This window comes from Lissotriton helveticus, chromosome 6 (assembly GCF_964261635.1).
Source record: "Lissotriton helveticus chromosome 6, aLisHel1.1, whole genome shotgun sequence".
In the NCBI taxonomy this organism is placed as follows: domain Eukaryota; kingdom Metazoa; phylum Chordata; class Amphibia; order Caudata; family Salamandridae; genus Lissotriton; species Lissotriton helveticus.
In genome coordinates, this window is record NC_136067.1 from 357,591,790 (window position 1) to 357,618,878 (window position 27,089).

Below are 27,089 nucleotides of genomic sequence, written 5' to 3' on the forward strand. Positions count from 1 at the left end.
TCAACAGCTCTGTACAATGCCCGTTCCACATGGAACTATCAAACCATTACACTCTATGTTCTAACCTCGTGGACTTAAAGGAACATCAACATAACAGTGTGTCGCTCTAACTTGGCCAGGGCTCCAAGTCCAGAGCTTGGCAACTCTAAAAGTATCGTCTATTTTAAGCATGCGAAACTCTGCTCTGAGAGTACCTAAAATCCATAAATCATGTGTGCTCGGTGGAAACACTGTCTGCTCCTCGTACAACACGATCAGTTGAAATCACTTTGATAAATAGGCACTGAGCACGCTCACGAAGCAAGCACTTTCTGCCCCACTCACACAACCACACATCAATGTAAACAACCCGGGCCTGCGCACCAAAGACCTGCAACGTCACCAGGTAACGTACCACGTCACACGGACCCGGCGCCGCTCATTCTGCAGAAGCCGCCTTCTCGCGGAGGAGCAGGGGAGCGTTTGCGATTGGCAGCCAGGGGGAGCTGCGGAGTTTCTAGCCCCTTCTGGAAGCAGGTGAGAGGGGCGCCCGCCGTGCATCCTGGGAGTCTGAAGGAGGGGATAGGTCTTAAAGCGCCCTGACAGGCGCGGCTGCCGCTGAGTAATTCTGTCAGCAGAAGGAGACAGTGCCGGCCGCACCGCTGCGTGTTAAAGGGGGCTGAAGCTCACTGGATGGGTCAGGAAGCACAGAGCGGGGACGTGCAGCTTGTTGTCTCCTATTCCGCCAGACAACCGCATCATCACCTGATGCGGCTTGAACAGCTGAGCGCTTGCTAAGTACGCATTATACGATGGGGCAGTGGCCTCATTTACACTGGAAGGGAAATGATTATCTAACTCATAAGTGGCCGCGGCTGCCTGAACATGAAGAAACTCAGGGACGCGCAGATTCATACGGCGAATTGAAATTATATTCAGATGAAAGTCAAATTGTGACTTTTGACTTGAATAGATTAATGTTTTGTGACGCTGAATTGATAAGGACCTATTGATAAAAATTGAATCCCAAATGTTGTAGGAAATAAAACCATATATATTCAAGTGTCCCATGGATGGAGACTCCCCACGACCACCCCAGAGGATAGGTTTGTGTGTGTGTGCATATTCACACGCACACACGTGCATGAAATGAGCAAGGCATAATCCGTGTATGCAGACTAATATACTTTTTCTTACCCAGCGTTGTGGAGGGAGTGAAAGTGTATCATGAGACACTCAAGGCTTGCCCTTTCTTATTAATGGTGCTTCCCCACACTCAACAATGCGAATCTGGGTCGGGCTAGCGCCAAGGAAACCCTTCTACCCATGGTCATTTATAGAAAAAAAAACTAACGATTTATGGGGTGAAAAAGCTTTTGTGGCTCCAATAATATTTTCTTATCTAAAATGTCCTGCTAAAAGTGTGGGCCAAATAACGCACTGTTCCCAACATTTATTTGTCAGAAATCTCTGGCACTACCAGCCAGTGACATTAGTCTTACTATTCTGCATTCCCACAAAGTCAAAAGTCAAAGTCAAAAAAGTTTATTTGTACTGGTACTCAACAGAGGACCACAAAATATGCAAATTACATATAGATTAAAATTCAACATTATCAATACAAAGATAAGAACGATTTTAAAAATTTATACAAATTAAAACAAACAAATTCATTCGGAGGTTGTTTGCAAAGAGCAATAAGTTCACTTACTGTCGTGATTCTACATGAACAATATATTGGAGCTAAAAATCTAGTACGCGCAGAAATTACAATTTGGCTCGGGCATATAAAAAGAACATGTTCCAGAGTCTGATTACCCCCCGCGCACAATGTACATAAAGCAGATCCCCCCGGGGACCATCTAGAAATAAATGCAAGTAGGGGAAGAATGCCTAGTCGAAGCATAATAATTGTTCTCCTAGCTCCATGTGTTAGAGTTAGCCCAATATAAGGCCGACTTTGCTTGAATTCTAAGGAATCAGCGAATAGTTTATAAGTGGTTAATTTGGTGCAGTGGCGGGAATCCATTTCGTAACTGAGCTTTGGGGTGAAGCATTTTAAAAACAGTTTTAGTTGTGCTGGTGACCAGTTTTGCAACATATCGACTGTAATATTTGCTACGCGAAATGCTTCTGCCATGTTCCCTCTAAAAACCTGCTTTTTAGCATCGGACTCAAAGGTTTCTTTTTTCAACAGTGACCTTAATGTGTTCTCTTTTGCATGCAATAAGTTGTAGGCCCACCTTATTACACTTGCAATAGCTACTGCATAAGAACTGGTCACTGATAGTTCTAGTCTCAGTGCTTGAACAGGAACTGCATCAGACAGTTTCATAATTTTCCTTAAAATCTTCCCCTCTTTCCGATCCATAAAAGCCCATTGTTTTGTGGGAATGTACTCCGTCGCGTAAGAAAGTACAGGAGGTATTTTTACTTTATAAATGTTTATCAGAGAAGAAAAATGTCTATTCCCTGTTGCGCTATATAGTCTCAGGAGGGCCGCTACATGTATATCTGATTTTCTTGACAGATTATTCAATTGCGTGATGTTAGATAAATTTTTTGAGAGGATCCTGCCAAGGTAGGGATAGTTCTTAACTTCTTCTATCTTTTCCCCCCCCAGTTTCCAGGTATATTTCGCACTTTGTTTCTTCCCTGAAAAGGCCAATACTTTTGTTTTTTGTATGTTTGGGACTAGATAGTTTTCTTTGGAGTATTTGTATAAAATATCTAGTGACGTTTGCAATCCGAAGGGGGTAAGATCCAACAGCACTATGTCATCAGCGTACAGTAAAGCACTTATTTTTTGATCAGCAATTTTTGGAGGTAGGTTAGAACCCAGTTGCAGGTAATGGCACAAGTCGCTTAGGTAGAGGGAGAATAGTATTGGGGCTAAGAGGCACCCTTGCTTTAGTCCATTTTCCGTTTTAATTCTTTCCGTGTAACCTCTTTCTCCCCCCATTTGAACTTGACACCAAGTGTTGGTGTGTAAGCTGATTATAGACTGTAGTAGTTGTTCATTAATGCCGAGTTTCCTCAATTTTTCCCACAGGGTTGGTCGGTCCACCCGGTCAAACGCTGTAGTATAATCTATAAAGGCAGCATATACAACCTGATTTTTCTGTGTTATATATTTGTCGATGATGGTTTGAATAACTGCGATGTTGTCAGTTACCGAATGTTTGGGCCTGAAGCCTGCCTGATACATTGGTATCCGGCCAGTCGAAAAGGCCCATTCTTTAAGACGATGTAAAATTTCTGCTGCAAATACCTTGCCCACGGAGTCCATAAGGGCAATTTGACGAAAATTGCTTGCCAGGGTTTTACTTCCCTTTTTGTGAATCGGGATGATTATACTTCCCTGCCATGATTTTGGGATATGGCCAGTATCTAAGATGTAATTAAAAAGGGGATATAACAACTGACTCCATTCCTTTGGGGCAATTTTTAGTGCTTTGATCGGGATCTGATCTGGGCCGGACGCTCCTGTTGATCTTGCTTTACGTATGTTTAATTCCACCGATGTTGCGGTAATTTTATTTAATGAGAGTTCATCTTTTTCTTTGTTATAGACCCCGCTGCTTTCTGATGAGGCTATAGAGTTTGATCTATAAAGGTCTGTTAGAAAATTTTCCCAGGCACCCGGAGGAACCGGTATTGGTTGTAGTTTCTTTTTGGATCCGGTGAGTTTTCCTATTAGGTACCAATAGTTGCGCTGGTCGTTCTTATTCGCCGCTATCTGTATATCTACCCAATTGCGATCTTGTACAGTTTTTTTATGTCTCAGATTCTCACGTCTTAGTTGATTTTTGATTTTATTTATTTCCTTTTTTATTTCTGGAGTAGGATTTATATATTGGGCGCGTATATATTTGTTTAGTTTTTTCTTTACCTCGGAGTTCTTAAGGGTACGATTATTTTTATCTTTTTTCTTACTGTTACCAACTGAATCATTTACTATCATCTGAAGAATAAGAGATCTGTACTCTATTATAATGGATTCAAAATTTTTGATGGGATTTTCTGAGAACGTTCTCGTTAAAAATTTTGAATGATCAATCAGACACATAATTTTGTCGATGGTATAAGAGTTCCAGAAAATGCGTCTCTTATCTTCATTTACAACTACATTACTTTTTAAATATGTTATATGACAAGGTGCTGATGATTTGGGTAACCAATCTGTTGTCAAGTGCATTTGGGAATGATCGCTCTCTTGGCAAAACTGGTTAAGCAAATATAAAACTGTTTCTAGCAGGTCATAGCTTGTGATTACATAGTCGATTATAGATGAAGTCCCATTTCCCCGTCTGGTATAGTGCGCATTCCCACACGTCTCTTGCGATGAATGTACCCCATATGTGTGAGTGGGCCTACCGCATAAGTAGGAATGGACCAAGGGGCAGATTTATGTTAACTTGCGCATCCCCAGGGATGCGCCAGTTAATGTGCGCCACAGCTCCGCCACCCATGGTGCGCCGCATTTACAATGCGGCGCACCATGGGGCAAAAACGGCACAGATGCGTGACGCATCTGTGCCGTAAAGGCGGCGCATTGCTGGAGTCGCGTCGCAAGCGCGACGCAGCTCCAGCAAGGCTCGGGGGTGCCCTATCTGACCAATGCTGCATCAAGACCTACGCCTGCTTCAAGCAGGCGCAGGCTTTTGACGCAGCATTGGCCTGAAAGTGACTGAGTGAAATCTTATAGATTTCACTCAGCCACTTTTGTGAGGCGCACCTGCCCCAGAACGCCCACCCTGCGCCGGAACGCCCACAATCGGCGCAGGGCTTTACAACGTGACGCATCTGCCTAGATGCGTCACGTTGTAAATCGTTCGTAGGGATGTGCCACGTTTATGCCGCCTTGCGTGACGCAACGGCGGCGTAAACGTGGCGCAAGGGCCTCATAAATCTGCCCCCAAATTTGTAATCATGCGTAGACTACATTGACTTAACATGATCTAAGTTTTGATTGGTTCCTGCCTGTACATTAGCCCTACTCTCCCATTTAGGGTAACTTGTCTAGTTAGAAAGTGTTGGGACCCTGGGGGTAGGACTTTTGTTGATTTCCCCATACATTCCAAAACTTTCCTTTTCAGGAATGTAATGAACATCTTTTATTTGGAATGTCTGCAGGGAAATCTGGGTAAATAAAAGTCGGATCCACGTAAGCTACACCACCCTGGATATGTATTTTTTTATAAATGTCTTGGGTTGGTAGATTTCCCTCCGTGCTGGCCGCCGTTGGGCCCAAATACTGCTGCCACCCATATTTTCAGAAAGATTGTAATTTCAAGGAAAAATCGTGGGTCTCCATGTTGCAATTTGGGGCCCGTCCTCTCGCAGGTGGAACACCCGCACCCCCAAGTGGGATACCATTTTTGTTGGGAGAAGTATGGAATGCTGGATGGTAGGAATTTTGTCAGTCCAGAACTTTCCTGCTCAGAGTTGTGAGGAAAATTAATTTTAGCCAAAGTTCAATGTTTTGGATAAAAAAAAAGTGGTGCCACGCTATCCTGTAATCCTCAGAGTGTCTAGTTTTCAGAAATGTCTGGGGTTAGATGATTCCACTGGGTGACGGCCCACCCTGGAGCTAAATACTGCACACCCCCAAATACATTGAAATGCCAAGGAAAAATATTTGATGTCCCCTAAGATGTCCCCTAATTGCATTTTGGGCCTTTACCTTTCATGGGTGGTAGGTAGGCTAACCCGCACAGGTGGAGTACCATTTTAATCAAGATAAGTTTGGGAATACCAAAAGGTAGAATATTTGTTGTTAACTGTAGAATTTGTCCTAATTTTTGGCTTTGAAATCTAAGCCCGCTTGCAAGAAAGTACCCATTTTACATCAAAAACTCACCGAATTACGATAGTATGACCACGTGTAAAAAATGTGTAGCTTTCCTTCAGACACATTTTGCACTTGATTGATTTTACCTTATTAAATGATGCATGATTGGTACACAATACTCTCTGACTTGCTTATTGGTTCTGGGTAGATTGTTTATGGGCAACCAACAAATATTCCTGTAAAGAATTCGAAGGATGTAATGGTATATTACTGTATATCAGTTCTAAGGGTAAAACAATTGCAGCTGAAATCATTGTCACATTTATATTTTGTCCTACTTTCTTTTTGATTTAAAGGATTAATTTATTTAAGACTCTACGACATCCATTCAAATGATCACTCGCGGAATTCAGACATGTACAGCTTTCCCAATCGTTTCACGCTTCTTTCTTCTCAATCACAAAAATAGTAAATATATTTACACCACTTAGAAAATTGCTATAACCGTGATGAAAAGAAGGGAAAATGGTGATCTTCACCCAGCAAGCCTTTTGTTGAATCCATTTTTAGAAAAAAATGCAAACTTTCTTGTATAGATTTTTTTTTAAAGTACTACTTTTTGGCTACTTTCTTAGTTCCCTCTTCTCCAAGGGAATCTACAAACCCTTGGTACCTTTAGAATCTACATCATGTGGGAAAATAACGGATGCACATTTGGACTGGATGGCTTTTGTGTAAAGAAACTTTTAAAGACGTTTGGGGTTTATTGCAAGTTTGGCACTCTGTGGACCACCGTCCCAGCGGTAGGGGTCCGATGGTGGTGAGCCATCAGCCGTATTATGAGTTGGCAGTGTTTCCTTTACAGAGACCCCCAGCACACCACCACTCTCTAGGGTCGGGAGAAGGCAGCCTGCATTGGGCGATACAGAGGCGTAACACCGCTGTCTGTTTTACACGTTGGTTTTCCCCTGAGCCGACCGCGGCAGTCAGATCGACAGCTAAAGGTCAGCGGAGGCAAAGGATTTGGGGTGCATACTTGCCCCTTTGCATTTCTTCGCAGCAGATTTTGAGGTGGATCCCTTTCTCCAGGTTCCCCCTGCACAGCATCATCTTCACCCTGAAGAATACGACCCAGTGTGTGATAAAATTCAGGTATGTGCGTTGGTGCCAGACACCCATTAATGGGACTGCCCACATACGGGTTGGACTCTGGCAACGGGTAGGTGGTATTTTTCAACATATATCATACATATGTGTGCATTCAACACATATTGTATTTATTGTAATTGCATTTATATAGTGCTTACTACCCCTGATGAGGCGTCGAAGCGCTTTTTCGGCAAGTAGCACTCTACTCCGGAACCCATAAAGGATTAGTGTTGTTAGTATAGTGAAATATAAAAGTAATTTGAGTGGTGGATAAGTTAGTCAGTTATTTGGATTCAGAAGGATAGCGGAGGGATAGAAGTGGGAAAAAAGGTTAGCATTTATATAGCGCTTGTTACCCCTAAAGGGGTGTTGAAGCACTTTCTTGGCGAGTAGCACGCTACTCCGTAACCCATAAGGATTAGTGGTGAATTAGTATAGTGAAATATGAAAGTAATTTGAGTGGTGGATATTAGTCAGTTATTTGGATTGAGAAGGATAGCGAAGGGATAGAAGAGGGAAAAGGTTTGCATTTATATAGTGCTATAGTACATCTCAAGACATAATAGGTTTCTAGATGAGAACCAAAAATAAATTACTAGGTATACATGCGTAGGTCACACTGCTATAAACAAATAAAATACACTTTGCAACAAGCAAGAAAATAATTATAGCATGCATTGTACGCTTTTAGGCATTTGCGATTAGACAGAGAAAGTAAACGTTGAAAACTCGGCTCTAATTGAAAACAGTTTTTCAGATGTACCATACTTGCTAGTTAGAGTGAAACCATTCTGTTATTAAATCAAGTTGTAATTATTCTTTATCTATATCTGGCAAAGTAGCCTGTGCTCTGCCTCTGCAGCCACTGTAATTACAGATCGAATTAATCTATCAGATTCTGGAAAATTAACAAGAGATGATGGCTAAAGATACACATCCACCTTGAAGTAGATGACCGGTTTAAATCTTACTGTGCTTTGGGTGTGGATTGCTCCTTTACCAAGGCAAAAACACAGCTTTCATCCTTCTCTGGTTCAAAGATCAGCCAGGAAAATTAGTTTATCGAGCGAGTTGGATGACCAACCGTCCGTAAATTTCACGGACTGCCCTTAATTTGGGCCTCTTGTCCGTTGTCGGTGACAAATTATATCACCTTTTGGCTGTAATTGCAGACATTGGAGAATGCTGCCCCCTGAAATGTTTCCACCCCATTCCTGTAGCAAGCGGATCACATTTACAGTTTGGCGGAACAATCGGGCACCCCTGCCTAGAAAGGCAACTAGAATTTCCCTTTCCCAGAACCGCTGCGGCCTCGGGCTGTTTTAGAAACAATTTCTAAATTACACTGCATGAGATACCTCCATTTACCCCATTGCCAATCAGTGCCTCCAAAGCCCAACACGAGGCACACTTCCCCCAATCTGGTCAAAATGCTAGCCGCAAGAACACCCACAAAGAACAACCCCTTCTCAGGGACTTCCATACGCATGGGCATTTTTCTTGAGTTCAGTCAATCCTCACCCTAAGGAACAAACGATGGAATAAATATAGGGTTCAATGACACAGGAATCAATCCTGTTCTGCTTATGGGCGTTAAATGTAATAAGCCCAAAAAAATAAAAGAAACCACAAACATTTGGTCTATGAGAACCCACCAAAAATAAAAGGGTGGTTGAATGAGATGACTGCATTATTGGCATTTTCTAACTTATAGGACTGGAAGAAAATAAATAGGAAGGCAACCAGGAGGCATATGTTGCCTTGCATGGCATACTTTATATTTATGCCATGCTAAAGCAAATAAAGTTGGCCCAAAACCACATTATTCAGAGCAACTATACTAATAAACACATATTCAGACATGTATTACTTCAGTGCAAAATGTAAAGCCCCTGCTATTAGCAGAATTCAGAGAAAGTGACACAAAAAACTGTTTACTGCATCACACGCTGCATGTTATACTTACTGGTTACATGAAAACAGTTCTGCTAATATTTCACAGCACATATGCAGTCGCATTGTACACACAGGCAGTGATATATATTGAAATACTTTGTCCACCACTGCAAGACTGCCGCAGCCACACTGCCAGTCCTTCAGCAAACTTGTAATACAATGGTCAGACGGCCAAAGGAGCAGCTGTTTCCGAGCAGTCACGGTCTTTTGGCAGTTGGACCACCAAAAAAGTAATAAGACCTTAAGCCATGAATTACCCCAAATATAAACAAGCATTGGCCAAGACGATAGGTTTCACCTTTGCGAATTCTATTGACTTTGTCAATATGTTTTTCATGTATGGCATAGCAGTTGAGCTGCTGTGCAATATGGCTTCAAGTAAAAAAACAAACTAAAAAAAACGCTATGATACGGACATTGCTAGCTACGTCATAGCACTTTAAAAAAAACAATTGATGCCATGTTGTACAGCAGCTCATCTGATGTGTGACATGTAACAAAAAACATTAACAACATCAAAAGAATTTGCCTCAGCGAAACCTATTGGCATTTCCAAATTTGTATTTTTTTTAATTTCAAACAGCTATTCTGCTGTTGGGAATTAATTAAACATTCCTCTCTTCGGTCTCCGTGGTCACCAAATATTTTTGTCTAATGGATAAAAATCCCCCACTTCTTTCCTGGCCCCGGGATTCGCCCAAGTGCTTTATTTTGGACCTCGCGGTCCACAATACTGAAAAAAACAGATGGTTCACCTGTGCACCTACCTGCTTCTAGTCCCTCTGGCAAAGTTCTCGAAGTACAGAAAATACAATTAAAATACCATGCACTCTCGTATCTGGATAAGTAGGTGTGCCAATATAGGCGACATTGAGGGTTGTGTGCTCTCCAAGTAATAGCTCAGTAAGTTAAACCCTCACTTCTGACATCTGTTAGTAACCCATAGGTCAGAATCCGTGCAAGGATAAATCAACATTTCTTACTTCTTGGTAACATTTAGATGGGCGAATTTAACATTTCGCATTTACATTTATTGGTAATAAATGGCATTCTGCAGCAGAACTAATTTTATGTATACATTTTTTTAACTTTTTTAACATAAAAGGGTGTTTCGTGTGTGTGTGTTCTGGTGAAAGGGGTTGTCTAACGTGCCTAGAGGTCTGGTGGCTGTGAAAGTTAGCCTTGTTACTCGGTTTGATGAATAAGAAAAGTATTAAAAAATAAGTCTAGCACTTCTCTGAGGATGTTAAATTAGAATTTGAGACTGATTAGCTGTAACCCAGGTTACAAAAAACAGGAGTGTAGAGCAGACAGGACTGGTTCCCTCATTCTATATGATTTGGGGGCAGTGAGTATTTACTGGAGTGCTGTCAGTCTGGCACCAGAAAAAAGGTTAAACCGAAGCCTGCTTCATAGAGCTGAAGACTGCACCAGAGGAGTCTGCACATGCTAGAGGGAGCTCAGAGGCAGCTCCTGTATGTTTTTGTTGGCATGTTGCTCAGATGCAGGTTCATAGTCCGATTCAGGGGGGTATATGCCAGAGCTCCAGATTAAATACAGAGGGAAAAAAACTATTTTTTAACCCCTTCGACGCTCATGACGAGCTCAGCTCGTCATGAGGTACCCCTCTCGTACACTCATGACGAGCTGAGCTCGTCATGAACCGCGGGTTTTTACAATCTTCAGCGCACCACAGTAAATCTGACCGCGTTGATGGTGTTAAACAAGCACAGCAGTGAACGATACACGAGGGGGGCATTGAACAACGTGCGAGGGGGGAAGCAACAAGGTGTGACCCTGGAAGAGTCTGCAAGACCACAGGAAGGAGACAGAGGGCCTGCAGAAGCACTCCTATGGAGTGCGTGTTCGTAAATGTCCTACAGAGTTAGTCGCCAGTGGAAGGACACTGGCCAGTAACTGTACTTGGTCCAATGCCCACGCAAGGCAAGGGCGGCAAAGCAGAGCAGAAGTGAAAGCGGGACATATCGGCCAATCAGAAGCACGTAAATTAGAGCATCGTTGGAATTAACGAATGGTAAGTTCAGGTAAGTAAAGGGCTGGTTCTAAGCCCCTTTTACAATTTTTGTTTTTTAATACAAGAGATTTCGCAAGCACAACACAAGCAAAACCTAAAAAGGGCTCCATACTGGGAAGAGGGAGTGGTGTTGGAACTGGCATTTAATTGGTTAATTATGTATTGTTAAATCAAGTTGTTTATTAGTATAAGTATTGTGCGTTCACGAAGGGCCCATTTAGGGACAAGTTACTGTTTTGATTCCGGGGGTATGAATTATGGTTTGTGTACGTTAACTAGCACATTTTAAGACGTTCTATGTTTTAATTTGGAACTTTACTGTCACTTTAACTTTGGTGGTGTTTGAATCTGCACAAAACTTTCAATTTAAATAGCATAAGTGCCAATTGTTTGTGTAATTGAGAACATTTTTAAATGGATTGCACGAAATTTGTATAAAATTACAAGAAATGCATCTCCAGCACCTAGCATTAAAAATTATGCTGGAGACGCATTTCGTGTTCAAAAGGTTGCCTGTTACTGCAAGCAGCATTGCACCAGTTTGCAGCCATTTTATTTATCCCAGCAGGCTCCTGCCTAGCTATACCACGTTTCCCTGTTGCCGAGGACCATCTACTCCATTCTTGTCCACCTTTCCCCTTTTTTCCACATTATTTTCACTTTCAGGTGCTATTTTTACTGCCCCGTGGGTTTATTTATGATTTTTTTTTGTCTCTGTTGACTATTTTTGTCTATCTTCCCTTGCCTTTAGTTGTCCTATATTGTCTGACTATGGCAGAGGGAGTCAATGCTGCCATGCTGCCAAGGCCTTCTGTAGTTGATGGTGGCTCAAGGAGTAACCCACCACCGCAGTTTAAATGAGGCAGAAGTTGCAGCACTATTTTGTTTTGTGCAGCACCATCTCCCCCTCATGCTGGTAGTAAGTGGCAGGCCAAGAAAAGATTACAGCCTAGCAGATTGCAGGCTGTGGTGTGAGAGAGTGAAGCATAGCATGCACCACCACACCGGGACTCCCACATCCAGCTGCATGTGATGTACCGCTGGGCTGAACTAATAGACCATGAGGAGGACCTACTTGGCGTGGAGGTGGCAGGCCTAGGTAAGTGATGTTTAAAAATGTTTTCATTTTGTATTGATCATGTATATCACAGTTAAATTTACGTGACACCTCTGTGCACTGTTCAGAACTGTAGTCTTTCTGTGTGGTGCCATGGTATGCTTCTTGCAAAAACGCACACTGCTAGCACACACATACATCATGCATGCACCGCACAACACTTAACCTTTCATGTATTGTACTTTTCTCAAGCACACTTACACCCAGCATATTGCTTTCACGTCGCATGCACTGCACTACATCCTCACAGGCATACATTCACTTACTACATGCTCTCACCATACATGGATTGCTCAGCACTGCTCTATTCCTGTACTGCGCCCTTTTCTGGCACAGATACAACCAGCTCAGAGTTACCACTCCTGCGCTGCACAGCACCTGTAATCTAACTGATGTAAGCCAGGGGAGAGTTAAGCACACATCAGGGGAACTTTTTAAAAAGGGGAGTGAGCCTGTAGGCCTCACTCTATTGACACAGTTGTAACACATTAGACCAATTACATAAATAAATGCACTTTTTGCACCAGAGTATCAGCATCCAGTGTCTTTGTTGCAATAGGAGAAGGAATATGAATTATATACAAAACGTTTGGGATTCTGTATTTGGTTTGTAAGTGGGGAATGCTTGTGGTCTACTCAAGAGTAGTGGGGCATATCAGCCTGACAAGGATGTATGACTGGACGATTGGGAGGGGAGTGGAGAGGACGTTAAGTGAATCATGCTGCCCAGGTTCTGTTCCATAGTGAAGCAGGTATGCCTAGGCTGATACACAGGTTTATATCTGGACTAGGAAGAGAATAGTTTAATATCGAGGGTGTTACTGTACCTGCATGACTCTTCTGTCACTAGAACGGTCTACATATCTGTGAGGTGCACTGCACAACAGGAGACTGAGTGCCCACAGTTTCCACAGTTTTTTAGCGTGACAAAAGAGCAAAAATGTATCAAGCAAATGGAGGGGCATTAACATTTGTGGGAAACAAAGTGTAAGGTGGGGAAACAATTTTTAGGGTGGAGATTAAAAGGAGGAATAGGATTGGTTAGAAGTAGATTTGTTTGCTCGTAAAAAATATTTTGACAGAGAGTGCTACTAAACTGTCTTCTGGTCTTTCCTTCTTTCAGGATAACCAAAAGAAACAAGGGTGTCTAGATAACCACAACAGCCCAGGCCCATGAGAAGAGCAGGGCCAGTACCACCCTCTCCATTCCAGCCATTACTACTGGTGCTGGTAAATTATGTTCATTATATTTTACTTTTAACAATTCTTACCTAGTGTGCATTATGGCCTTCTTTATGTTCTATTTTTTATCAAATTCTCCTTATTTATTTTAGTGTCTCTTAACCCTGCATATCTGCTTGTGTTTTCTTTTATATTACCTCTGTTTCCGTAGCTGACTTTCTCCTGTGTGTAGCTTTCCCACCATTTATTTATTGCTGTGTCAGGAACCTTTCCTTCACTCCTCTTAGCTATTTTCATTCCCTTCCCCTCTTTTAATCGTTTTTTCTGATCCCTTTCTAGCTGTTTTTCTCCATTAAATTTTATAGCATTGAATTGACTTAATTTATTAAAAAAATGTCAAACCTTTCAAAATGATACTACTTAGTCCAGCAATAATTTCTCATTTGTTAGGTAATGCTTTTCCAATTCCTGCACATTCTGTGACTGGCACTGCTTTTCTAAATTAGTGTATTACATTTTTGTCTAACTAAAACCTCAACCACTCCAGGCTGCTGTGATGGGTAATGGAGGACCACATTGCCCTAGGGTACGAAGCAGTTGCTGGACTAGTGATCAGTCAATTTTCTTTCTCATTGACAACTAATGCATTTGTTATGGTAATCCTTCCTTGACTCTTAGCCCAGATACCAATCCGTTTTAAATTATCCACCTTCCTGTGTTTCTGTCCCAGACTGTCTTACATTGAAAGTAATCTGGAGAGGAACAGGTATGTTTCTCACGTGCCCACTCATACCTATCACCCACTTCCCCATTCAGTTCCATCTAGTCCACAATCCCATGTATGCAATTATCACTTTTCTCTGATAGTTTCTGCCTAAGTGTCTTTGTCTCATGACTTCCATTACACTGTTCCTTCTTCTACCTTCCATTAGCCACACTATTAAGCCTACTACAGTTTATTTTACGCAAACTGCCCATAGCCAAACCTAAATCTAGCCCAAGCCCTGATGTTTTATTAGACCAATAATCATTTGCTCCGTAGCTCAGGAATAAAATATTTGTTGCACATTTACTTAATTTATGGAGGTTGTAGTTGAGGTTGTAGTGTGGGACTCGGTCTAGAGACTCGGGGTGGACTAAAGAGAGATTAGGATAAGAGCAGGGCCACTAGAATTCTTATGGCATGCCATTAGTTGTCCCCCCCAAAAACTGCTGCTCTCCAGGTTGGTTCAATGAATGTTGCAGAGTATATTTCAGTGAAATAAACTGTGAGGCATAAGCTTCATGTGCCATTTTTTTAATGTCGCAATATCTATGCATATTTTACCGGTCAGTGATTTTTAATAACACGTTAAGTGTGTGGTAAAAGTGTTGTCTCACAAATTAGTTTAAACTTTTCATACATTTTAACAAAAAATCTATTTTTGAATTTGGTGGTATTCCTGCATTATGTGATTTCTTTGTGGGGGAATAAAGTCCCTGTGACAAAGAATCACCCGAAAAATTCCAGAGTCCCTGCGGGACCAACAATGTTCTGTTACTGTCTGATTATATAAAACAAATCAGGGCTTGAACAATCCACTCTCCCACAAGCAATGGCAAGCCAGATTTAAGCAGGATGAGCAATTTCTAAATCCTACTCGCCCAGTACTGACATCAGGTGTTCTGCTTGCTCACATAGCGAATGAGCAATAAAGATGCCTTTAAATCTTGTTATCTTGTGACATTTGCTTCACTTTGATACAGAGGTCAAAAGTCAGTTTGTCTTCCTACATTTACTTTTCTTTCTGTGACTGAAGTTAGAGGATTTTGTAAAATGAACTGTTACTGTTTCACTGTGCAAAGCATGTGAAATGAAAGGCTGCAAGATTTCAGGATTCGTTTTCTAGCAAAACACTGAAATACCTAATAAGTGAACTGTTCACAAACATTTCAAATATATTTCACTAGTTATGAAGATACATTTTTGAAATTCTTTGGCGAAAAAAGATTGTTATATGTTTAAAACAAATCAGAATACTTTACTTGGGGATGTGCAAATTTTACCTATTCTTCCTGAAACCCAATTTCCAAACATTGTTTATGCGCTATGTAGTTTCATCAGTAAAACTACATGTTAGTGGAAAAGTTTTGTGGCCATTTCAATGGAAAATGTGCTATCTGTAAAGGACAATGCACTACGACATTGTGCTTTAGTAATATATTTATAAAAAGTGAGTTTTTAAACATGAACTGGGAAATATTCCTGCATGCTATTAGTGAACTAAGAGGCACGCCAGGGTACATGTGTACGCTATATGTGGGCTCGATTCTTATTATACATGGAGCAAACTTTCAGTCTAGTAAACACGAGGTTTTTTTGTATAGCAGAAATAGTGAACTTGTGTATTTGAAGGTGCTCTCCTATGTGATAATGAAGAAAAGGGCAGCTCCATAAGACAAAATATTTACCTAAGATCACATAATTTGAGACCAGTTCATGCTCAAGTACATTACAGTTAGGTCGAGTAGAGTATTCAAATGACTAGATCTGCAGTTCTAGTAACATTTATATGAAATTTCCAGCCCTGCAAATGTTTGTAGTGGAAACTAATATTGGTGTTCTTTTTTTTTCTTCTTCCCTTAAATCATTCCAGAGACTAGGCCCCAGAGTCCTGGGAAGGGATGGTGCTCGGCTGCCCCTCCAGGAAATGAATTCCACTCCGGTGGAATATCGCTGGCTTATTGTCCTGGAAAGGGAGGAAGCCACTGCCACCATTACCGCAGCTTCCTCAGGACACCAGTTGGGGCATCCTGGTCACTCCATCACCACCACTGAAGGCAACTGAGGTGAGACTCCACAGCAATCAACCCCCAACCACAGAAACCCAGCTTCAGCAAGTCATCAACTGTATGGAAAATATGAAGGAGGTCCAGTGGACCCTATAAAAGCACCCAGAAAGACATTCTAAGGAGGCTGGATAATACAGAGAGATATTTCTTTTAGAGCGGTGTTGGGGCTGCTGTGGGAGGTATAGGTGGGAAGAACATTTGGGGCTGGGATAGGTAGTTTAATGGGTTGTTGAGGGTAAGCCTCAGGGAGAGGGGTGGTGAAGGAAGCTGGCTCTGTATATACTATACCAAAATTAGGTGTAGTGTGCGCAGAGTCCAGGGTGTCCCCAGGGGTATAGAAGAGGCTAAATTAGGTAAGTACTAACAGTTCTCTTTGTGGTAGTGGGTCGAGAAGTTGGGGTTATCCAGAGGTTGTGTTAAGCATTTATTGTATTTATTCAATCAAGGACTGATAACACACACTCGGAGATCGAATCCAGACCAATTAGGGAAGTATAAAAAGATACACATATGTTTTATTTTAGAACCGAGCAGTACTTGGCAAAGGTAAGTAAAATATACTCTAAAATGCAAGAAACTACAAGGAAATGTAGTTGTGATTGAAGTTGCAATAGTTACAGGTTTGTATATGCTTTGGAAACAGTTTAAATTACACAGTAATTACTTTCAGATCACATTTTAGTTACTTTTGGATTACTTTGAGTACTGAGGATGGTATGCCTAGATACCACACCTTAAGATCTCACCATATAAGGTAAGTAAGACTTTTTATACATTTGCAGTTTTGGTATCTTTTTTACATACATACCTCGGTTCACCACAACATTTTAGGCCCCAAAATCCTTTAACATGGATTCCTATGGGAGAAAAGTGGTAGCGGTTTCTCAGGTAAGTGCACGACTTACAAGCGGGAGTTTTGGGGGTTAGCAACTAGGTTCCCCAAGGTCTAGATGGGCACTCAAGTTGCACCACCAGTGGCATTGGGGCAGCCGGGTGCAGATTGTAGGGGCCCAATGATAGCCAATGGGGCTAAGGGGGCCTCCGTATAGGGACTGCTGACGGGCAGGCCACTCAATTGTGGGAGCAAAGCTCCTGGGATTAAGGTCAGCACTGCAGGGGCCAACAACCAACACAGGAGCTGCACCACAAGCGGCCCTGGTTCACCTGGGTGTAGGTTGCAAAAAAGGATGTTGGGGACCCTGGGAGTTTCAATGGGGACCTTGAGTTGTGCGAAGTTGCTGCATGCTCAGCCAGGGAGACTTCCTGAAGGCGACCACCAGCTGGAGAGGTAAGTTGGGTTCTTGGGGGATGGCTGGACACCGTTGATTGGGCCACTCAATCCGTGGGGCTTCGGGTGCAGGGTTGTCTTCTGGCTTTGTTAGGTCTCGCACCTGGCGAAGCAGCGCGATGCGCTGTCGCCAGCGAGACCTATTGTCGCTGACTTGGCTCTCAATGGAGACAGGAGATGGGCATGCGCAGGCTGCAGGCCGGACTGGAAATGTGGAGGCGCGCATGAACACGCGCTAGCATCCACTGTGACTGTGAGCCGTTGCTGTTCATTAACTTTCACTTTCATTGTTAAAGATGTCGAGTTGGCGCTTGCTATCTGCTAGATTTACGGCCTGTACTTTCTTTTGCAACAAGTCCTGCAAGCCTCACGCAATTGTGCCGTGGTCGGTACTAACTAGGCGCCTAAAGAGCCCCCTAGTACTTCTCCTGCAGGGCTTCCCTGGACTCCTGGGAGCCCGACTCCCTCTGTGGCAGCAGCACTTCTCCTGCAGGGCTTCCCTGGACTCCTGGGAGCCCCGCACTGCCGTTGGCGGCCTCGGCCACCTTCCTTGATTCACCCGGGCTCCCTCCTGGGACCCGGGGCTCTCCTCCATCCGGCCGCCACCGCGGGGCTCTCCCTTGAGCATGGGAGCCCCGCGTCACTGCTCACACCGGTCTCTTCCGGCTTGGTTGCAGGCCCCGTCCACATCCCGGGCGGACCTGCCTGACTTCCAACTGGGCTCAAGAAGAGCTCACATTACTGCCGACATGGAATAGTAAATGTGCGGAAGTGGCCCACACGGCCATCGAGAGGCTCAGGAGTGAAACCTTCAGCTGACCCTCACAGCACGGTAATCCTTCTTGTTCTATTTGACATGCTTATTGGAGGTCCTACGTGTTCTCTGCTCTGGGCCAGACCCTCAGCATCACATTGTTTTTCTTCTCGTAGCTGTTTGTATGGTAGGTAGGGCAGCTGTGTGTGTGTTTGTGTGTGGGGGGGTTGTTATGGTTGCCCGGATACCCAGGGAAGGAGCACAAGTCCTGTGCCCACCTACGCTGTTCCTCACGTTGCTTACCTGCCTCAGATGTTCACAAGGGGTAACAATGGAAGCTTTCCACTCTGCCTATCCGTGCCAGCTTTTCTCACTACCCACCACTGGTGACTTCTCGCGCTAACGCCTCCCGTACTTCACTAATGCTAACTTGAATTCAATGCCCATTCATTCGTTGGCCTCTCCGCAGTCAGTGTTTGTAAACAGGTGCAATCGTTTTTAGGTCTCGCCTTGCATAACAATTACACACGCCCCACCATATCCAAGCCCCAGTCCCGGCTGCGCACGTCGCCCTGCTGGTAAGACGGTATTCCACAGGTTTCCTCTTAGAACTAATATGCATATGTCAAAGAGCACATGCATACATAGAGATGTTGAAAGTCCTCTCAAATTTAAGAAGTGCCATACGTTACAACTACTTACAGCTGCAGTGAACAGAACTGGAAAATAAATGAAAGAAAGAAAAACCAGCGGATAATAGCAGAGCAGTAGCCACCACCCAGGCACATATGATACTGGGGGGTAAAGGGAGGGTCGGGCTCCGCAATGATCCTCAAGGAGAATGGTCTGCATCTGGTGCATCCTCAAAGAGCTTTATAGTATTCTCAGGTTGTACTTATGTTCATTTACTTCTCTGCATCTAGCTGCTCAGCCTTTGTGAGTGTTCCGGTTAGAATGTTAGTGTGAGTGGAATGTTTGGGTGCATGAGTATTGTCAGTTGAGGATGGGCTGAGCAGCTAGGAGGCTGCTCCTGGTGGGGCTTATTATATCTACACCTAAGAACTTAATAAATATAATCTACTTTTACCTGGCCACGTCTACAGCGTCTACTTATGACACCTGAACATGTGGGACCAGCCCACTACATTTATGGCAGTGATCTGGAGCTAAGAACCTACTACATTTACAGATTACAGATGAAGAGCTTCAAGACTCAAGTAACTAAAGGAAAAGATACCTGTCAAGCAAGAAACCAGTCAATCACGCCTGTCTACCCCACCAGTGTCCACTACAGCAGACAGCCCAGTCAAGGCATGCTGGGTCTTCATTATGGTATCTTATGACCTCGTCAAAAAAGTTAAGAAAAGTTACCAACAGCTTTCAGAGGGTCCTGTGCCACATGATCCGACTGTCTGAAGAAGCAAGGTAACCATTTTCTGTTCAAGATGCTGCAAAGATCCTTGGTTTCTACTAATGGCTACAGCACATCAGACGTCCACAACACCACAATAAGAGTATAAAACGCATCTACAGTGCCTCTTCAAGTAAGGTTATATGTGGCTGCCTGTTTTCTAACTACAGTGAAGCTGACTGCACTCTGTCTGTTTTCTGGATGTAGCTAGAGGAAACTGAGCATAGCTGAAGGCGAGTGATATAACTTAACTGCTTGCTGCTTTAGCCTGGATAGCTTCTTTTCTAAGAGACCGTACCTTTCAGGTTTTTTCTGCCTCTGCTTCCTCAACAATCTGTCCATCGGCGTACGGCGTGCCCCAGGGGTCTATACTTAGTCCCCTACTATTCAATATCTACGTAAGACCCCTGGCCACTATTGTGGAGGAAGCCGGTCTTACCTTATACTCCTACGCCGACGACACACAAATAATTTTTTCTCTCTCTAATACAGAGGGCACTGATACCTCTGTTTTGAGAGAAGGTCTGATGCGTGTCTCCAAGTGGATGAGGAACAATTTCTTGAAACTTAACGGTGACAAGACCGAGGTTGTGATACTAGGCAGGGGTAAGGATCTCTGTGGCCCCCACCATTGGCCCAATGATATGGGACCTACCCCTCAGCCTGCAACAGTAGTACGCAACCTCGGGTTCCTCATCGATGAGAAACTCACAATGAGACAGCAGGCTGTAAAGGTAGCCTCTATCTGTTTCACCACCTTGAGATGGCTTCAAAAAATCCTGTGGATGCTGCCCCCCTCCGCACAAAGAACGGTAGTCCATGCGTTGGTTGTTTCCCGCCTGGACTACGGTAACGTTCTTTACCTTGGAGCTGATCTGGCAACCATAAAAAACTTCAGGTTGTTCAGAACGCAGCTGATCGGCTGCTTCGCAATGTCCTGAGGAGACTATCTGCCTCTCCAGCACTCCATGACCTGCACTGGCTCAGAATCCCAAATAGAATCAAATTCAAAGCCCTTTGTCATGTCTTTAAAATTAAACAAGGCTCAGCTCCTAAATATCTCCAGGGCCTCATCCAGGCCTATAAGCCAAATCGGATCTTGAGATCCTCCGGGAATGGTGACTTTTCCGTTCCCAGATTTAGGCTAGCAAAAATGGGAGGCCACTCTTTTGCCTATTTGGGTCCTAAACTTTGGAATGTTCTTCCGATCACCCTAAAGACAGAAACCAATCTTTTTCGCTTCCGTAAAGGACTTAAAACTTGGCTCTTTCAACAGTAATTGGAGCTTCCTTTCAGTATAATCAGCATACTAGTTCTTCTTCTTTAGTCTGTCCCTTAGTGCCGGGAAACCCACTGCGGGTTGCTGTGCGCTTTATAAGCTTAAATAAATAAATAAATAAATAAATAACTCAAATACAGTTGAAAATAAATAACACAGCTAAATACAGCATAAGTGGAATAATTGAAAATAAACAGCCGAGCAACTTAGTGTGAAAGAAATGAGCGGCTAAGTGGAAAGGAGATTGACTGTGCACGCATTTCTCTATATTTGAAAATAAACAACGCTCGTGCTGCAAGTAATGGAAACGACGATGCCACGGAGTCTCTAATTAAAAAGTAAAAACAATCCACGTCAAGGGAACAGCAAGTAATGTTTACTGCGTCTACCGAACCAAGGTATTCAATGTCCGACTGTATTTATGCCCCAGTGCGAAATTCTTTGACTTTGTTTTACACAAAATGTTGTATTGCTGACTGTCTTTATGTGCTCTCCCTTGTGCGAGCGTTGCACCTGTGTGAGGATTACTTGAGCTTCTGCCTGCTTTATTTGTCTTTTGACACATTGAAAGTTACAGATGATCTTAATTTAGATCCCAGAGTTTCTGCAATATTTAGTGTAAAAAGACATTTATCAAACTGGAGTCCAAAATGTATTAATTGTTATGTTTTTTTAAGCCCAGTTGGAAATGTCAGTTACATTTCGAATTCAAATATAAAATTAGCTCACGCAACTTGCCTACTCCATCGTGTCGCGCTGAGCTTCTCAGCAATCTGCCATGACGTCTTCAGCTTTCATTGTCATCGATGCTGCTTATGGACGTTTAGGAGCTGGAGCGCGTCGTGAGCCTTCCGGCATGCGTCTCCTGTACGGCCCGTCATCTTCAGTTTGGATATTTCATGATGCAGGAAGAAAATGTATCTTGCGATGGGCTTTGTTTGCTGCTTTTCCGGTATTCACTGATTCAGAAAAGGGGGTGGTGATGAACAGAGTGTCTGAATTAAGCAGACCACTCTTACCCAGTCCAAAGATCAGGGCTTGATCCATCACCGTTATTTAGCTCACTGCCCCATCCCAGCTCAGAACCTGGCTATATGCAAATTAGTCTGTCCCTGGCCCAGTGCATCATGGGAACAGGGCAGACCAAACTACCAAGCCAATTCTTCACCAGAAAGGAGACAAGCTTCCGGGGACCGGTTTCTGCCATTTCAGGCGTCGTCGGCCCGGCTTGCTTGAATCCTGATGGAGCAGTGAGCAAGGGACTCATGTCTGAGTATACCCTTCCACGCTTATGGTGGACAAAATGATTCACTGCCATGAATCTTGCCACGAGTGTCTCGCGATCAGTATCTCTCATCGTTCTCGAAGTAACGCTTTACACATAAGCGCATTTTCTGATCTTTCCTGAATCGTTGTGTTGGTTGATTTTATCCTTGGTGGCGATTACTTATCAAGGACTTTGGACTTTTCTACAAGCCCGTGTGGTGAGTTGTCAGTGTTCTCATAAGTCTTCGATCTTCTGTGGACATGTTGAAAGCTGCAAAGTTCTTACGTCTGGTGCAAGTTTCCTTGGTCCCACAATAATTTCACCAACGGAGCAATTTTGGATGTGTTGGTTGGATGCTCTGCAGTAAATACATGCATTTATGTTGGTTTTTATACAGATGGTACATGTGTATTACGATAATGCGATCTTGGTACACATGCACGTATATATTTTCATGCATTTTGGTATTCACTATTCTGTTTTATACTGCCATCTAGGTTTTTTTTTTATTGTGGGAAATGTTATACTTACAGAGCATATCTTAATGTTTAGAAACTAATTTTAAGCATATTATATGTATGTTATTAGCTTTCAGTGCATTCAAAATGATTGTTGTTGCACATTCTTTAAAAAAAAAAAGGGCATTGCGTTTTTCTAATAATTTAAAGGTTGTCTTGATTCCCATTTTTCTTTTCAGACATTGTTATTTATCCCTGCTTAGGGATGGGAGTGGTTTTTAAGTCCCATGACCCCATTTTACAGATATTTTATCCCTACTTAGGGATGGTAGTGGGTTTTTAGTCCCATGACCCTGTTCACATATTTTATCCCTGTCTAGGGATGGGAGTGGGTTTTTAGTCCCATTAACCCGTTCACATATTTTATCCCTGCCTAGGGATGGGAGTGGGTTTTTAGTCCCATCACCCTGTTCACATATTTTATCCCTGTCTAGGGATGGGAGTGGGGTTTTAGTCCCATCACCCCACGTTCTCAGTTATGTACCTTTGGGATGGGTATTAGTCCCACTTCTCTTTTTAAAGGGGGTTTCAGTCCTACCTTTGTTATATTGGTGTTGGGTGTCAGTCCTTTCACTTCAATGTTTGTTCTCATGTGTGTGGGTAGTAATCTTTTCATGCCACATTATGCTGCATTCTGTTTTTCATGCTGCACAGTCCTTGTGTGTCAGTCCCATGCAACGTTATTTGTACATTTGGGTGTCAGTCCCAAACAATTTTTCACTTGGGTTTTAGTCCCACAGTGTCCCTCACATGAGGGGTGGCGTATAGGGTCTTCGTCACAGTCTTCTCACGTGAGAAGTACTTCCTTGGGTGTCATTCCACTCATTGTATTTTAGTCTGGGGTTATGTTTTCCCCTCACTTCTGTCATATTTGTCTTGCTCATTTGTAGTATGTGAGCTCTTCATTCACTACTTACTTATTTTATTTGTTCATTATCAAAGGAGGAGGATAGTGTTAGTGTTTTTCTATCTCTATCGCTTTCTTCTTTCTTTCCTTTCTTGGTTGTCTGTTTTCCCTCTTGCGATGTGTTTTCACACTCATCCCTGGGTTTACAGATTTCTTGCTACAATTGTATATTTTTACTGTGTATAGTTTTTTCCCTTCATTGTTATTTTCTCTTTTGTTTTTCGTTTCGCGAGGAAGAGGATAATGTAGTATCCTCAGGCTGTACTTATGATCATTTACTCCTCTGCATCTAGCTGCTCAGCCTGTGTGAGTGTTCCGGTTAGAATGTTAGTGTGAGTGGAATGTTTGGATGCATGAGTGTTGACAGTTGAGGATGGGCTGAGCAGCTAGGAGGCTGTTCCTGGTGGGGCTTATTATATCTACACCTAAGAACTTAATAAACATCATCGACTTTTACCTGGCCACGTCTACAGCGTCTACTTATGACACCTGAACATGTGGGACCAGCCCACTACAAGCTTGTCCAACCGTGCATCCCACGTATCAGACATTGGATATTTGCGGAGACCCTTCAACTTCGCCCTATGTAGCGCTGTGCTTTATGCCTGGATAACATTCACACTGAGGCAACTGGGGGGGTCGTCACCTTCCATTTGTGGGTGATCAGTCATTTTGCCAAAATAAGGGCCGATTCCACAAATCGTGTCTCTGCATTATATGTTTTAGCATGACGACTGAAACCCAGTATGTACACTTCCCAAGTATACTCTACAGTGGTGCCCATGCATCACTTTAAGTGCGTGGTGATCTCCCTCCAGTGTTCTGTTAGTAACTGGCAGGCCAAAAGCATGTGTATGAGTTCTACATTAGGGGTAAGGCAACGGGGACATTCAGCATCAGTATGATATAAGTAGCGATCAATCTTGCTAGGTGTTACAGGGCTCTCAAAATCCACTCGCCCGCTTGCATTTGCAAGCTAGATTTAATTTGGGCAAGCTATTTTTAGGTCTTACAAGACAAACTGACTTTTGACCACTGTCTCTGAAAGCAGAGCAAATGTGACAAGATGGCAAGATGTAAAGGCATCTTTATTGTTCAATAAGTGAATGAGCAATAAAAATGCCTTTAAATCTTGTTAACTTGTCACATTTGCTCACAAAGGTCAAGTGCATTACAGTTAGGTTGAGTGGATTTTATTTAGTTTCTAGACCTGCAGGTCTAGTAGCACTTTTTTGATTTTTCGAGACCTGCGTTAAATAAGCTTTATGTAAAATTGCATCAATTTAAAAATGGCATTCTTGGATACTAGTGTGGGATATGCCAAAATAGTGTGCCACTCACTATCTGTACAGTTGCGCCCAAGGTCTGTGTCCCAGTGTCTACGCAGTTCAGTGAGTGGGGTAGCAGTGCGTGTGTACGTAAAGAGCTAGCCAGCCATCGAATTAGGTGGCTACCTGTGCCCAACACATGCAGATTCTGCACGCTGAGCTGATAGGAGGGCTCCTGCTGTATGTCTCCCCAGGACTGACCCAGCACCCCACAAAGGAAGCGTGCAAAAGGAATTGGCCCGATTGAAGCTCAAAATCAGTCAATAGGTCTTCCATTGATAGGAGGGTCCCAATACCATATATGTCCAATATACTGTGCAGTCATGCCAAGGTTTCAACTCCCTAAGGGTGGTTGATATACGCCCCAATGGCATGCCAATTAGCGGCAATGCTGGTGAGTAATGCATAGATGAGCAAGTGGTGAATAGGGCTCTACGGGAGCATCGACATGCAACCTGAAAGAGGGGCGCGCTCTGATATTTTATGATATCGCTCGGTGCCTTGGCAAGTAGATGAAAAATGGCAAGTAACCGTTCAGGTCTCAGTGGGGCACAAGTGTTGTAGTATCCTCCAGATTGCAACCTGCAAACTAGCGCGCCACCCACTGCAATTACGAGGCCAGCACCACCAGGTTGTCCTCCAAAAGGTCTTTAGGCACATAATGGATCCTTATCCCCAAATAATGAAATCGGGATGGTTCCCACGTGAGTCGGATGCCAGTCACATAATGCATCAAGTCCAGAGTATTAATATTAAAGGGGAGTAGACAAGACTTAATCCAATTTACTTTCAGGCCTGATACAGTGGTAAATGTTGTTATCAAGTGTTCAGTGGTGAGGGGTATGGCCTTGACATTGTTAAGATAAAGTAACATATAATCTGCATAACGGGAGACAGGGTCCTGAGTGTCTCGAAGGGGAATCTGCTATTGTTGGCCGTGAGCCCACAGAAGGTGAAGCAAGGGCTCCAGCGCCAACGAAAATATCAGTGGGGACAGCAGGCACCCTGGCAGGTGCTCCTTTGTGCCGCTTTGGGACCTGATACATGGGATACTATTTTAACTCTGGACGTAGAGATAGCATACAATTATTTAATCTGAGGAAGTGAAATCCTAAACCATTACCGGGTAACTACTTCTAATAAGATGGGCCATTTAAGAGAATCGAATGGCTTGTGTAAATCCAGAAGCAGGCAGCCCAAATGTGGATGTGTCTGCGGGGTGTATGTCATCACCTGGAAGAAATAGCGTAGATCCAGAGAGACGTTTCTGGCTGCCACAAAACCACTCTGATTGGGGTGTACGCTGTGGAATCAAGTCGGTCTGCCAAGATGGTCATCAGGACTTTGTAGTCTGTGTTAAACAAAGCAAGACACCTATAAGATATCATCCCTGCCCTGTTTAGGTAGCGAAATGAGTAAGGCATCAATCAGCGTAGGTGGCAGTGCTGATACATAAAGAACTGCGTCATATATTGCCTCTTGCACCTCACAAATTGTAATATCCCCAATAAGCTCCTCCCTCAATGTCAGACAAAAACTCACCTATACCCTGGCATCACCGCGCCCACAGATGTGTACAATTGTGTGTAATGGCATGTAAAGGTGCCATGAGTAAACTTTTGTGTGTAATAGTTGCCTCTCGCCTGACATACATCCGTATAGGATGTCTAAATGAGTCCTAATTTATCAGCTACGCCAACAACGACCCCGATCAGTCTGCCTCAGCGCGTGTCCTTTTAGTGTGCACAGTGTAGTTAAGAGACCTCAGTCTTGGCAGCAGCACTACGCAATGATGCCAGGCTTCCTATAGTTGCACCTGTGCGGCGTCCGAAGACAGAGCCAGATGCTTGAGTCCGAGCAGGCGACCCTCTGATTGGGATATGTCATTGGTTATATGCCGATGCATGTTTAACACTGTCCTCTGATAGATACAACAAAGGTGTCCCATTTGATCAATGCGAAGGAAGCTGTACTGTTATTTATTTCAAAGTATTCCATTATACTGTTGCCTATAGAGGCACGGAATGGGGGGGTCTTCTAACGCGGACGCCTGTAATCTCCAAGTGGGTATCCAGGGTGGGGGATGGCCCTCTCCCAATATAGCTGCAGATGTAGTGGGTTGTGGTTAGAGTTAGTGCGACCTAGGTAGTCCATGTATGTTATGCAAGGGATAACGTTATGGGTACAGACACACCGATCAATATAGACATGGAGCGCATGGACCAGAGAGTGAAACAAGTACACCTTTGTGCTAGCATTGCAATGACGCCACACATCCAGCAATTCCCAGTGC

General features: G+C 43.3%; 1 protein-coding gene across 3 annotated transcripts in view; it reads left to right on the forward strand.

The window, feature by feature from the left end:
- The first annotated feature begins 409 nt into the window (after nucleotides 1–409).
- Nucleotides 410–27,089, forward strand: part of KCTD21 (potassium channel tetramerization domain containing 21) — a 132,724-nt gene continuing 106,044 nt past the window's right edge. For 2 of the 3 annotated variants that reach the window (XM_078647793.1, XM_078647794.1), the window contains exon 1: nucleotides 426–516. The gene's annotated coding sequence lies outside the window, so the exon portion shown is untranslated. Of the gene's footprint in view, nucleotides 517–27,089 lie in introns of all 3 variants that reach the window. The other variant, XM_078647795.1, reaches the window with a different exon arrangement.